The following is a 13,423-nucleotide window of genomic DNA, read 5'->3' as shown; positions in this document are numbered from 1 at the left end:
GTTTCACATGTAATAAACCTCCAGAATGATATCTCTGTCTCCGATTGGTTCGTTCGTTTTCACATGCAATGGCTTAATTTCTGTCGATGTGGCCATTGTATGCCATCTGTGCTATGTACCCCATGTTCTACTCAATCAGCAGCAATGCATTTTGGTTGAGATGTGGGGGGGATCCCGCCACAGCTTTGCGTTTCTGGGCAGTTATGTGCCTTGTGGTAGAAATGGGCCTGCGACGTGGGATAATGGCCATGGGAATGCAATGAGCTTCGGAGCTGCAGTGGGATCGAGAATAGGGATGATCATTCAAAAACCCCATCCTCATCTCAGAACCCACCTACCTAACTAAAGAATTTAGCTGCATGTCCATTATAGTACCACTCACTGCACAGTCCCCTTCAATTCAATCCTACACTTGTGCAACGTATCCACAACTCCCTGGGAGGGAGGGGGTTGCTGCAGGGCCTGGTTGCTCAGGACTGTGATTTCCCCACCTGTAAAGACCTGCTTTCCAATCAAGCGGCACCAACATCGAAGGATTACTCATGCCAGGACACGTTCCATTCTCCTTCCCCGCTCACCCACACATACTCTCACAGGCCTCACTCTTCCTCTTGCTAAGCCCCCAACCACACCACGATCCCACTTACGTGCCACCAAGTCTTGAAGCAAGACAAGGACATGGAGAATGGAATCTGCCTGGGGATCCTTTTGCCATGCCCATGGTGCAACGTTTCCTTTGTAGTTTTCCATCAAACGAAATGACCCTTGGAACCTCAGTTTGTTTACCAGGCTGCTAATGGCAATAATCTACTGTTCTGGAGGCTGAACCAACCAGCGACAAACCTCAAGTAATAATCAGTCTTACGGGCCATTGCAAGTGAGTGCAACCCTCAGAACTCCTAGTCTTTGTTGTTAATGCATGAACGTCTTCTAAGACTCACTCCTTCCATTTCTTGGGTGTAGCTGCTGATAGCAGCACACGCCTGTTTTGAATATTGAGGTTAGATTATGATGTCTCTATCCTCGCTTCACTACTGGGTGGCAGTCAACATGGCTGTGAGATGGTGGCGCAGGGACTGAGGTTCTTGGTTTGAAAGGCCAAGCACATCTATTAATGCATGGGTACTCTCGCCCTGGCATTTATAGACCACTGGGCCACCTTTGATAGGTGGGCCAGGGCCTGCTGTGGGAAGCATTGTGAAGTGAAGGGATGGTCCAAGCCTTTGTGCCAGTCCTTTAGAGTCTTGCACAGAAATATCAAGGGATCATTCAGATATAGCACAGAGAGGGAGTTCACAGAATGCTTGCCTATCATAAAGTGAGTATATGGTTTCAGAGGACCAGTGATGGGGCCTTAAGGATGGAAGTGTTATTTTACCAATATTTCTGTTTGTGGGCAACTCTGCCATCCTCACCAATGGATAATATATTTGTTAAACTGATGAGAGGTTCTTGAGCAGTATCGTGCAGCTCAGAGGATTAATACTGAATGCTGCATGCTAGCTCTGGAGGGTCTCACCTGAGCCTTTGTCCACTGGTATCATTATTTTGGGATGTGTTTTCCCCCACGTCAGCGTGGAAGCTACAGCATGTACAGAGTGACTTCGCTCAGATATCGGAAGGTTGGGGCATTCTCTGGATTAATAAAAGGTATGGGTGCCATGATGTTTCAGCTCCAGTGAAGGCCTAGAAGGCCATGTCCAGAGCAGGAACCGTCTATGTGAGCAAACCGTGAAGGTGAAACAAAAGTTGATCACCTCAAAACTGCTGACGATCATTTCATAAAAAATGTGTTTTTGAATCCATTTGTGTTTCTCAACTGCCCTGGTGCAAGTGATATGTGACCTTTATTTGGGGGGCTGCTGATGGTGACACAGTGTTCAAGATACATTTACAGGAAGTGTTGGTTTTGAGGGTTGCAATATCTCTGCCCTGTTTTTGGCACATTAGAAGCTTGATTGGCCTTGGGTTTAATTCATCTTTGGAAACCACATGGCAGCATCTGCCCTTCTGGTACTAAGTATATAAAGAAAAACTATTGGGTTTCTGCGCCCAGAACCAAATACTAGATGAGTGGGTCCAACACTAGGCTAAGCATTTAACTGCATCTGAAAAGCTTTGAGGTGATACATGGATGACCATGGGTTTTGTGCTCATATTGTCCATGGAGCCTATGGCCCATGTTCGCTTTTTGTGTGACCATTACAGTCAGATAAGACAGAGACTTTTCGGGCCCCAGAGATTGCATTACGCACCTGCAAGGGACTCGTGTCCTGGCACATTCCAAGTGATTGTCTAGTGGTGGCCTTTCATTTCTCAACGTTTATCTTGAAGGCGTGGTGCCGTCTGTGTTACCCGGTATTCAGTCAGATGAGTAGAAATGTGAGGGCACTTTTTCTGTATTGTGTTTTTTCTTCCTGCTTTCATTTGTTTGTTCCAATTTAACTCAATGTTTAGAATCTTTTTATATGTAAAGTTTTCTTAATGATATTCACCAATAGTCTTCTGTTAGTGATGGATATAGTTTATCATCTTACTCTTTATTTTATGTTTGTGGTGGCTGTATGTTCTGGAAGTAAAATGTGCCTCTTTGATTGCTAGCCCTTTCACTGTTACTTCCTTCTCGATCGTTGACATCATTCTAGAGGGCCAGACAAGAAAGTACTTCTGGGTCCCTGTGAGCTGTGTGGTTAGAAAATGGAAACATCAACAGAGACTCTCCACCTGTGGTGACGTGGACGAAAGGGTCTGAACACAAAATACTGGATTTCATCTTTGTTTTGGATAGACTCTTCAACAACCTAACACATTTAGACATACAGGTTTCTCACTTCAGTGACCACTACATCTTAAAACTGACCGGCAACATCTGGATCACCTCTAAAAGTGATGCGACTGGGGTCAAGTTGAATGTGGCGGCTGGGAGAAACAGGATTAAAATCAACCAGGAGGAAATCAGAGTGCTGACCTACACATTACAGGGAGAATCCTGTCATAATGTGACCCCAGATCAACGGGGCACTTTGGATTACTCAATACATTTTTTAGCTTTCACCGAAACATCATCTCTCGGGTCAAAAAGACACTTCCACACTTGTCACCAATTTGACATTGAGGTAGCCACAAGAACAAACCTACTGCTAAGCCAAGTCAGGAAGCGGAATAAGGTCAACTCACCGGAGGTTGTGGGAGACATAAGAAAACTAAGACAGACCTACAGGAACTAGTCAAAACAGCACACATTCCAACTCCTCCAACAAAATGCAGAGTGCATGCTAAAAATATTGGCATTTAAAAACCCCTCACAGATGTGGAAGGCGCTGAAGGGCATGACGGTCCCTCAGAATGCTCAGATGGTAAATCCTGTCTCAGAAGCGGCATGGGATGAGTATTACAGTTGACTATTTACGGCCGGGCCAGACAACAGTGAATATCAAGTTGATCCTCATAGTGGACTGTCGAGCTTGAAGACAGAAAAAGAGGACATCCTTGCCTTAATTCGATCTCTAAACAACTCAAGGGCACCAGGCCCAGACAGGCTTACAAATTTAGAACTCAAAAAGCACCCGGAGGAATGGGCCACATTTATGGAGTTATTATTTGAAAACATCAAGATTAGTAAAAACATTCCACCATCATGGACAACCTCCATAGTAGTCCCGATATTTAAGAAGGGCGATAGGGCTGATCCTGCTAACTATAGGCCTATTGACCTTCAATGTGTTATTGGGAAAATGTTTACTGTCCTTGTCCTGAAGGAACTGACTGACTGCAGTACCCAAACTAAACATTACGACCAGTGGCAGGCAGGTTTTGTACAGGGAACTGGAGCAACGCTTAATCTTTTCATCATAAACATCTTAAAGACCAGGGCCAAGAGTAGAAACGTAAATATGATCTATTTGGCCTACAGTGATCTGGCCCAGGCCTTTGACATGATCTACCGACCAACTCTGTGGTCTAAATTGGAGGCATGGTTCTGTCCTCAAGATCTAACAAAAGTGATAAAGGCTTTATACTCCAACACATCTTTGAGAGTAAGGATAGAAAACTGAGGAAACATATCAAACAATATTCAAACAACTAGGGGAATCAAGCAAGGCTGTCGACTTGCAACAGGAATTTTCAACTTTTATCTATTGCTCATAGAAGTAGCTTTCAAGGATGTCAGATGTTTTACGCCCTGTCTCAATGGCATACCATTGAGCAGGTTGTTATACGCAGATGTTTTGATCCTAATGGACCAGACGCAGGTAGGCCTCCAATGTCAACTAGACGCGTTGGCTGCTTAAATTGATACCAACTGCCTGAAAATCAATGCTAAAAAATCAAAAATTCGCACTCGGGGACATAAACAGGAAGAAAGATCAAAACCGTATGTATGGTTCATACAATGTGAGAAGATCTTGGAAGTCTCCTGTCTGACATCCTGGGCATCTGCGATCGCAAGTGTCTAATGGGGCAAGTCGAAGGAGGATTTGGTGCACTTAAAAGAGCCTTGTCCATCAATAGAGAACCGTCCCTGAGGACCTGGAAATCAGTTTTCTGGAAATCAGTTTGCACTGTGATATTAGCCAGTGTGTACCAGACAACAGACACATTGATCACTAATCCGATGTTGGTCAAGCAAAAATGTCTTGAGCTTGATGGGACAGACAGTTTAGAGGCTAGAGGGAAGCTCAAAATTCTTGGCAAACCGTGTTGACCAAGGGGGCAGTTATGAGCCAATAATACATTCTGTGGTTCTGGACGGTTTCACAGCATTGAATCATGCTTCTTAATGCTATTCATTCAGTTTGATAATGTTCGAGTGCAGCGGTCGCTTAGTTCCAGATGGGGAAAGCTGACTCGAGCAAGACAATTTGAATGTGATGCTTGAACAAGTGCAGATAGTGATTTCCACCAAGCTTGTTTTGACAGTTGGATCCGACTGTGAAGATTCTGGGGACTGGATGCGAGGTTCTTAATGGATTGATTTGATGAAGCGTTTGAGGTGTTGTGGATCATGTCGACCCTCAGGGTCTGTTTGATGGTGTATTTGAAGAAGCTGTAAACTGAATGTGCTGTTTGGCTCGAGTGGTTTTCTGCAGCGTTCGATGATTGGGGCTGAATGGTCCTCCAGGGACGGTTCAACTGGAGATGAAGATCGGCAGCAAATATGCTGCCGGATTAAGCTGCGATTTGTAAGCGGCAGATGCAATTAAAAGCTTGTCACTTGATCCGAGGCAATGACACACCACGATAGCACAGTGCAGTGGCAAACAGGTTTGAATGTGCTGTTCAGCGGTTCAGGTACAGCAGTTGTTGCATTGTTTTAAAAGGGGAGTGGATGTCAATTAAGGGTCAAACAGGAGCTTGTGCAGTTCGAATATGATGTTTGCACAAGTGGGGATCGTGAGAGCCTCCAGGTTAGGTTGAGCTGTCTGTTTTACAGTGAAGGGATTGATGGCTGGATAGGTGGATCAAGCTGAGCCAAGCAGCTCCCCAGTGCAGTGTTCGTAGGTCACAGTACGCAGGATCCCTGAGAGTTTGGTTGAGTGTCAATAAATATCGGCAATGGAGATGCTGGTGGCTTGAAGAAGCGGTGGTGGGTGTACTGAGGCGCCTTAAGTTCATCCCTCTATCTACCCTAATTCTGCCCCCTTTCCATATCAATAGAATCCAAAACATTTGGATATGCACCACCATGGCCTGAGACCATGCATTTTGTGAATGGGTGTGCACTTTGATTCCTGTTCTCAGGCTAGCTTCCTGTTGGGTGGCTTTCTTCTGGGAAAGGTGTTACCTGCATTCACAAAAGGAACAACGATAGGCAATCCCCAAGGCTATAGTCTTGCCAGCAGGTGCAATGGCAGCCTTGTCTGAGAAGAATACACATAACCTTTCACAGCTGATCTGGGCTCACAAGACTGAAACAAGTGTGATCAAAATTGATGCAGCTGTAATAATTATGGGATATACCATTCCCCATAACATACCATACTCAGGTATGACTTAAAGATGACTTAAAGATGTATCTGCCAACAAAACATTAGAGTCCTAATTATATGGTTTTGGAACAGGGCTGCATGTTTTAAATGCAGTCATTGTACTACAGAGACTTGGCTGCCACTGCAGCTGTCAAATGGGCACTTGTGACCTCTGAACCTGCTCGTGCAACTACAGATCGGGATATTGATGCAGTAGCAAACAAGTAAACACTATTTTTTGGAATGGAGCATATTCAATGTCAATCTGATTGGCAGATTACCCTATCAGAGATTGAATTACCCTTATCAGTATTATTTTATTAATAAAGAATAACAAAGCTAAGGATTCTACACCTTTGCCAAATGGGAATCTGTCAAAAGGTGTGCATGTGAAACAGTAGCAACCCAAATAGCAACAGTCTAAAATTAAAGGAATGCCCAATCAAGTTTTTACAAGCATATACAATTATGCAGACCATGTGCAATAATAACTAAATAGAAATCACTACAGAAACTCACCCCTGTAGAATGCAAGATAGCAAGATGCAGCAGTCTGGGTAATGAGACAGAAGGAGAAAATAGAATGCAAATCACGCACCTCTTCCAAAAAGACATGTTATTGTAGCTAATGTGTTTTTAAGTGACCTTGCCAGACTCTAGGGCCCAACAATGGACCAGGGTGCAGTTATCAGGCAATAATAGCTTTACTGTGCTTTGCGGTTTGACAACAATGAACCAGGCTTCTCAAAGCTGTGCTAGAGGTTTGCTTCATGCTCAAATGTGTCAGTCGTGGATGTCAAGATGGCATGCAAATGGCGAGTCAGGGTTGAACTGAAAGTTGCAGAAGTTTGAAGCGGTGCATGAGTGATATAGATCATGGCATTGAACAGGTTTGGTTTGACAGTCAGGTTTTGATGAAGGATCGGTTGATATCGGAGGCATAAAATTAATCCGTTTGATTCTGTGCTTGAGGGTTGATATACTGGAAGAGCACCAGCAGAAACAACTGGATTGGCGTAGAAGAGGCTGGAGGTTAGAACAGCAGTTCCAGTTATGCAGGTGCACCAATGCTTCTTTGCTCAAGCTGAGTCAACAACGTGCTTTAGATGGTCTGATGCAACATCGAACTGGTTTGAAGTTCGACAAGGGTGAAATGTAGCTCTTGAGGGTCCTTTTGGTTCGAACAAGGTCCAACAAGACAGAATCATGCCTCAAAGTGGTATGACTGTGAAAGAGCAGGAATCCTGGCTGTCCTGACACTCAGGAGCTGTGCGTCCCACTCCAAGGTCTCAAGGGCAAGAGTGGTCTATCATCCCGGGCTCCCAAACATGGGGGAGTCTGGCAAACACCTGCAGTGGTCATTCAGTGTGGTGAGGTGTTGGGTACCATTGCGGCTACCAGAGCAGCAGGTCTTGCTCCACCAACAGGTCACCCGCAATGTGCCCTAGGGATGGTTGGAGAGCATAACCTGCCTCTGCCTTGGACTACATGTGTTCACCTTGCAACTGAAGGACTTTGGAAGGGATTGTTCTCCCAACAGGGTCAAAACAAAATCTTCTTCAAGGTTTGAAGTCTAGAGATAATTCAGAGAAGGAGTGGGAGACCCCTTCCTTTAAAGGCAAGAATGTACATTTGATTGGACAAAAGCAAGCTTGCTTTAGTGGTCCAATAGCTGTCCTTGGAACAAGTGGACGTTGCCTTCAGATATCACACCCAACGTGCTTTCCATTAAAGGAAGTGTAGGGGACAGGAAGGACGAGAGACACAGAGAAAACAAGCAAGTGGAATTTTCCTTCGGCTAGTCTGAGATTTCTTTCTCTACGCTAACCCCTTCCCTTGTCAATAGCATCAAAAGTCATTTTGGTATGCAGCACCCCGAAGTGAGGCTAATCCTTTTGAGATGGGTGTACCTTTGAATCCTGTTTCCCAGGCCAGCTCCTGCTGGGAGGCTGACTCACTGGAGAGGGGTGTTACCGAAACCCACAAAGGATCAACAAGAGAGGCATAGCCATCCACTCTCCTGCCCTGTCTCTTGGCAGGGGCAGGCTGTATGACCAGAATACACATTACCCTTGCACAGCTAAACTGGGACCATAGTGCAGACATACGTGTATATCAAACAAATGCGGATGTAATAAGTATGAGAGATGCTAGCTACTACACCCAAAACTCGGTATGGCTTATGTTTCGAGTTTGCAACTGTGACCAGCACGTTACCTTTCGTAGTTATGTGGTTTGTTAACAGGGAACAGGATGCATGTCGTACATTCAGTCTGTGTGCTGCAGAAGCATGGCTTTCATTGCAATTTGTAGAGAGGGCATATGTGACCCCCTGAACCTGCTCTGTGCTAGTGAGGTGAAGGCACTGTAGATCAGGGCGGTGATCCAGCGGATCACATCATTGTATTAGTTAATCAAAAAGGCCAGGGGCAAATTCATAAAAAATGTTGTCAAATTTACAGGAATCAATAAACCATAACTTAAAATGAGGATTGCAGGATATAATAATGCTAACAATCAAAAAGTTCATACCAGCATGAATATCTAAATCACAAAACACAACCATCATTTAGTTCTGATTAGTATTGGTTCACGGTTTGTGCGTGTCCAGACAGCCAAGCTGCACCTCACTGATGAAGCCCACAATGAGCAAAACGTGTCTCAAGCTGCACATAGTCTTCTGCAGAAGGTTGTTTGACTTTTCATTTCAGGCTGCACTTCCCTTTTTTAGGGTGGGGTGCACGCCTGATTTGCATTTGGTGTTTCCCCATCTGCAATAGCACTGCAGGCTGAACAATAACGTTTTTTAAGAGCAATAGTAGCTGTTTTGATCTATTCAAATCCTTCCATTCATCACTTTTCAGTGGTCCAAGACCTCCTCTCAATATTCATAGATTACTGTCAGTCCACAGGTCCCATGCATGTCTTCCAAAGCCAAAACAGTGAACATTGTTTTTATTCATACATATCCATTGCAGGTATTAATTGCAGGTCTGACATTTCCTCTGAGAAGCAACATATTCTCCTCAGATGTGACTTCCCTGTTATCTTAATGAGAGCCACAGGAGTTGCAAGACAGTTGGGAATCAAACAGTACATAAAGTGTTTCCCAATGGATGCCTTCGAATGACCAGTAAATGTACTTTGGGGGAAAACAAATATCCTTTATCTGGAATGATTGATAGCTGATATGTTGCGCTTTGATTTGTTTACTTACGGTTAAAACAATGCATTGCTCCAAACAGAGTTACACATTTATTTGGGCTACATTTACATTAGCTGTTTTTTGTGATCTTCTGCTATTGCTGACAAAACAAATGCTGTGAAAATAAATGAGTGGTCTTTGTGAACAACCCAAGGATAATCAGGGTGAAACGTGAAGTGATGTGAGACAAATTGGCAGCTCAGATGAACTTCTATGATCCAGGAATGTTCAGCAATATGCAGAAAGATATCAGAATCCATGGGAGTTTAGAGCATAGCTTAGTTGAAATAAGTGGTTTAAGGGTGCCTGTATCCCACTATGGAAATTCGTGTATTATCAGTAACCAAGTTAAATGAACGATTCTACAGGTGAGAGCCCAGAATTATTGAGGCACTCCACATCTCTATGTTATGATTGTAGTGTCACGGTGGAATCTAAGCCTTCAACGCAAAGAAATACATGATTCAGGAGGGTGAAATAGGGTTGATCCATTACCTAGTTAAATGTGTTACTGTTCATTCTTTAAGAGCAATACATCTTTAGCTTCCCCTGTTCACTTTCATTGATTGGTCCAATCTCTAGTTTTGTCTCGTATTGATGTTGTCAATACAATACTGGTGGGGTTCATGCTGTCACCAGGTTGACTTTTGTGTAATGAAGTTCGACAGAATTACCCCTCTTTTGAAAAGTTTGCCTTGGCTTCCACTAGAAGCAAGCATTTATTTAAAATGATTCTGTATCACAATTAAAGCTATTCATGGATTAACCCCCTCATACTGAGTGGAAAAACGACAGATCTAAGGAGGCTCTAGAAGCTTGCACATTCTTTAAAAAACATGCAATACATAAATAAATACATGAATAAATAAATGAGTCACTTGCTGTAACAATATTGGCTTCAGGGCTGAAAGCCTACCTGTTGCACACGTGAGAAAATGGCGGCCTGTATTTAATCCTTGTATGAGAAAGCCTCATCAACTGGAAACTGGATGACCGCTAAATCATATGGATCTCAGCATTCTATCCGCCCACCATTTTGAAGGTGTTGATTAGTAGTACATTTTACATCTGTGAAATTGATTTATTCTTTTTGTTTTTAATTTTTCTCCTACTTTTACCTTATTATTGATGGCTTTTGCATATTACCTATGTTGTGTGGTACATGTTGTTATTAATGTTTTGTTATTGCATAGTTTTATGAGATACACACTCTTGCAGATGCAGTTCAGTTTCTACCATTGCTATGCCACACACATTAGTGCATATAGTACACATTCTATTGCCGCAAAAAGAACAGGGGATCATGCTTTGAAGTTGCTACAGTTTCTGAGAGTCAAGAGATGATTCAATCTTCAATGCCTATCAGGCCTCCCCATTGAATTGCTTGTGTAGAACTGATGGGAGTTGTCCAAAACAATTGGTAAGTAATGGGAACAAATGTGATACTTTTGGTCAATGCTTTGTCGGAATTGTGGGTTGTTCCCCTACAGCACATTGGACTTGCATTATATTGAAATGATTTATCTCATATGTCTCGTTTGTTGGTCGGGGGAACCACATTAAAGTAGACACGCAAACGGGCACAGCACCAGTCTTCTGTATTGCCCCTTAATATTACTACTTAATTAACTGATGGCTGAGGTGGCAGCACACACATTTTGTTTGTTGTTATCCAAGGCCATCCCTCTACCCTTGTCAAGACCTGGGGCATCCATACTAAAATGTAATATGCTGATCGTTGCATCATATTAAGAATACAATTGTAACTGTATACATGCAAAGGGCTCTGGTTAAACGCATAGAGCTCTGGGATTGGCTGGAAAATTACGCTCACCTCCAGAAGCTGAAAAGCTATCAGTTTGTCCAGTATAGGTTGTATAACTATAAAAATCTGCAGAATCATCTCAATTTATGCCCGGATAGGCGACTTAGACGATTCATATTACTCTTAAGGCTAGAACAACTACCTACGTTAATGATAACAGGCAGAAGAGACAGGATCCCCCCAGAATTACGGATTTGTCGGTTATGCAAAGGAGTGAATCAGCTAGAAACGGCCAGACATGTACTGACTGAATGTCACAAAATGTCAAGTACCATAAAGCTTGGCCTGGGTCAGCTGGTGCATAACCAAGGTTACATTAAAGAGGAGTTATTTTGGCATCACTGTATCAACTCCAACAGTATAAGACTCATGACGGCGCTGTACAATGTTTGGCTGAAGGTGGAAATAAGTCTTAATATAACCATTTAGGCGGACATAAAGAGGAGTTGATGTATAGCCATCGCTGTAACCCACTAGAGGCTGTTGGGCAACACAGGCCCCCATTTATACAGGAACTGTAACTATACTGAAATAAGATTGATATTCCATCTGTAATTTTACCTGAACTATTGTAAATGTGAACTTAAAATGAAGCTGTTTTTTTTTTAATGGTTTTAGGAAATGTATATTTAGAGAATTGTATGTATTGCCTTTCGTGGTAATACCATATGTAATGTTTGTTAATTATTGACGGTTCTTTTCATTATAATCTTGTTCTCATTTAGGTAACATTTTAATGTGTAAAGTTTCATTGTAAACTAAGTCACAATAAATTATATTATTATTAATACAATTGTGGCGCCAGGCAACATATACATTGATCCCCCCAGTCACACGTTTCTATTATTTACAGCAGAGTAGTACCTTAACTTTGTTACCACATTGTTAACATTGCTCTGACCCTGCACCTAAAGGCACTAGTGTTGCTGTGTGCTAACGGTTAACAATGTTTACAATCTATCCCCTATTGAACATTTGGTGGCTGCTCTCATCCAGGATCTGTTGTCATGTATGGTGCGGGTGAAAAAAGCAGTAGATGGGCCTTGGTCAGAAAACAAATGAGGACACAGGGTTGAACAACGAGATACTAGTTTTACAGAGTGGTTGTCCAAACTTGCTATCCATGCTTATATTATACAAAGCATCATTAAAAGTTGATAATGAAAGAAACTATAATTATTGACAGCATCTCTATCAGGAATACAGGGTAGTCTGTTTTAATAGATAAGGAGATCAAGGTTACACAGATTGACAGATGTATGGCTGATGACTACTGGAACATGTCACTTCTCAGGGATATGAAACCTCAGCACTCACAGACTAGCAGGGCATACGAGAAACCATAACACCTGGCCTAACATTGGGTACTTTCATGTCATTGTGTATGTGATGTAGCATCAGGCACACATTCTTGTAATAACTCGTAGGACTACAATGCATGCTTACACACATCAAATGCAGCATTTGCATTCCTGGTTTTGGTCTAAGGGCTTTTTGGTCCTGAGCTGTGTAATGTACAGCATCTGCAGAATACACATTTATGTACACACCATTTCTACTCTGATCTTGGCAAATGGCCATGACAACACATGTTCTCTCAGGAATACCTAAAGGTACTGTGGATAATGTCCTGTGATCTACCTGTGTGCATGTGCTGTGAATAACTCTAAAATAGAGCGTTTCCCTTTTTCATTTTGCTAGTCAGGTGCATAATTATAGAACATGGCATTTTTTGTCTATAATAAAGATGTGGTGAAGATTGAAGGGAAGAACCCCCTTGCTGCATGCCAACTGAAAATCTGTATCATCAACGATATGGTAGCCTTTGCAATGGCATGTGTGTCCTTCAGCGGATGAAAAGGGGGCAGTGCAATGCCCCCCCCTTAAAACAGGCAGCAAGAGATAGTCACACCGCTTCAGTTCAGGACCATTTTCAGGATTTTTAGGGCCCAGCCATAGCCAAATATGGCCTCGAGCTCAAAGAAAAAGAAGGTGTTGAGAATCACTGTTACCCCACCTAAGCTTAGTCACATCCCGCATGTGGCTTGATACTGTAGGCAACAATCACAACACTATAAACAATGGCAAACCTATAGTGTCCTGTGATCTTCTTTATCCGTGTTGGACACAGAATAAGAAACACACCTACTAGTCATAGACCCTATTATAAACATCAAGAGTAATACTATGTACCCTAGCATGCAGTATCGCTTGCATTACTGTGTGAGTTTAGATGCCACGCGAAATCTATACGTCCATAGCCTAGATAATGGACAATGACTGGGATCCATGAAAAATGCACTGCACTGTAAGCCGCTACAACACAAACACATGATAGGGATTTGAAATAACAATCTTGCCAAAGTACACGTAGACAATACTCAATGATAGATTGGGGACAGAGATTAGCCAGAGAAAATTATA

This window comes from Ambystoma mexicanum, chromosome 5p, assembly GCF_040938575.1.
Source record: "Ambystoma mexicanum isolate Mex_15411 chromosome 5p, UKY_AmexF1_1, whole genome shotgun sequence".
NCBI lineage: Eukaryota > Metazoa > Chordata > Amphibia > Caudata > Ambystomatidae > Ambystoma > Ambystoma mexicanum.
Note: the sequence above shows the minus strand (reverse complement) of the source record.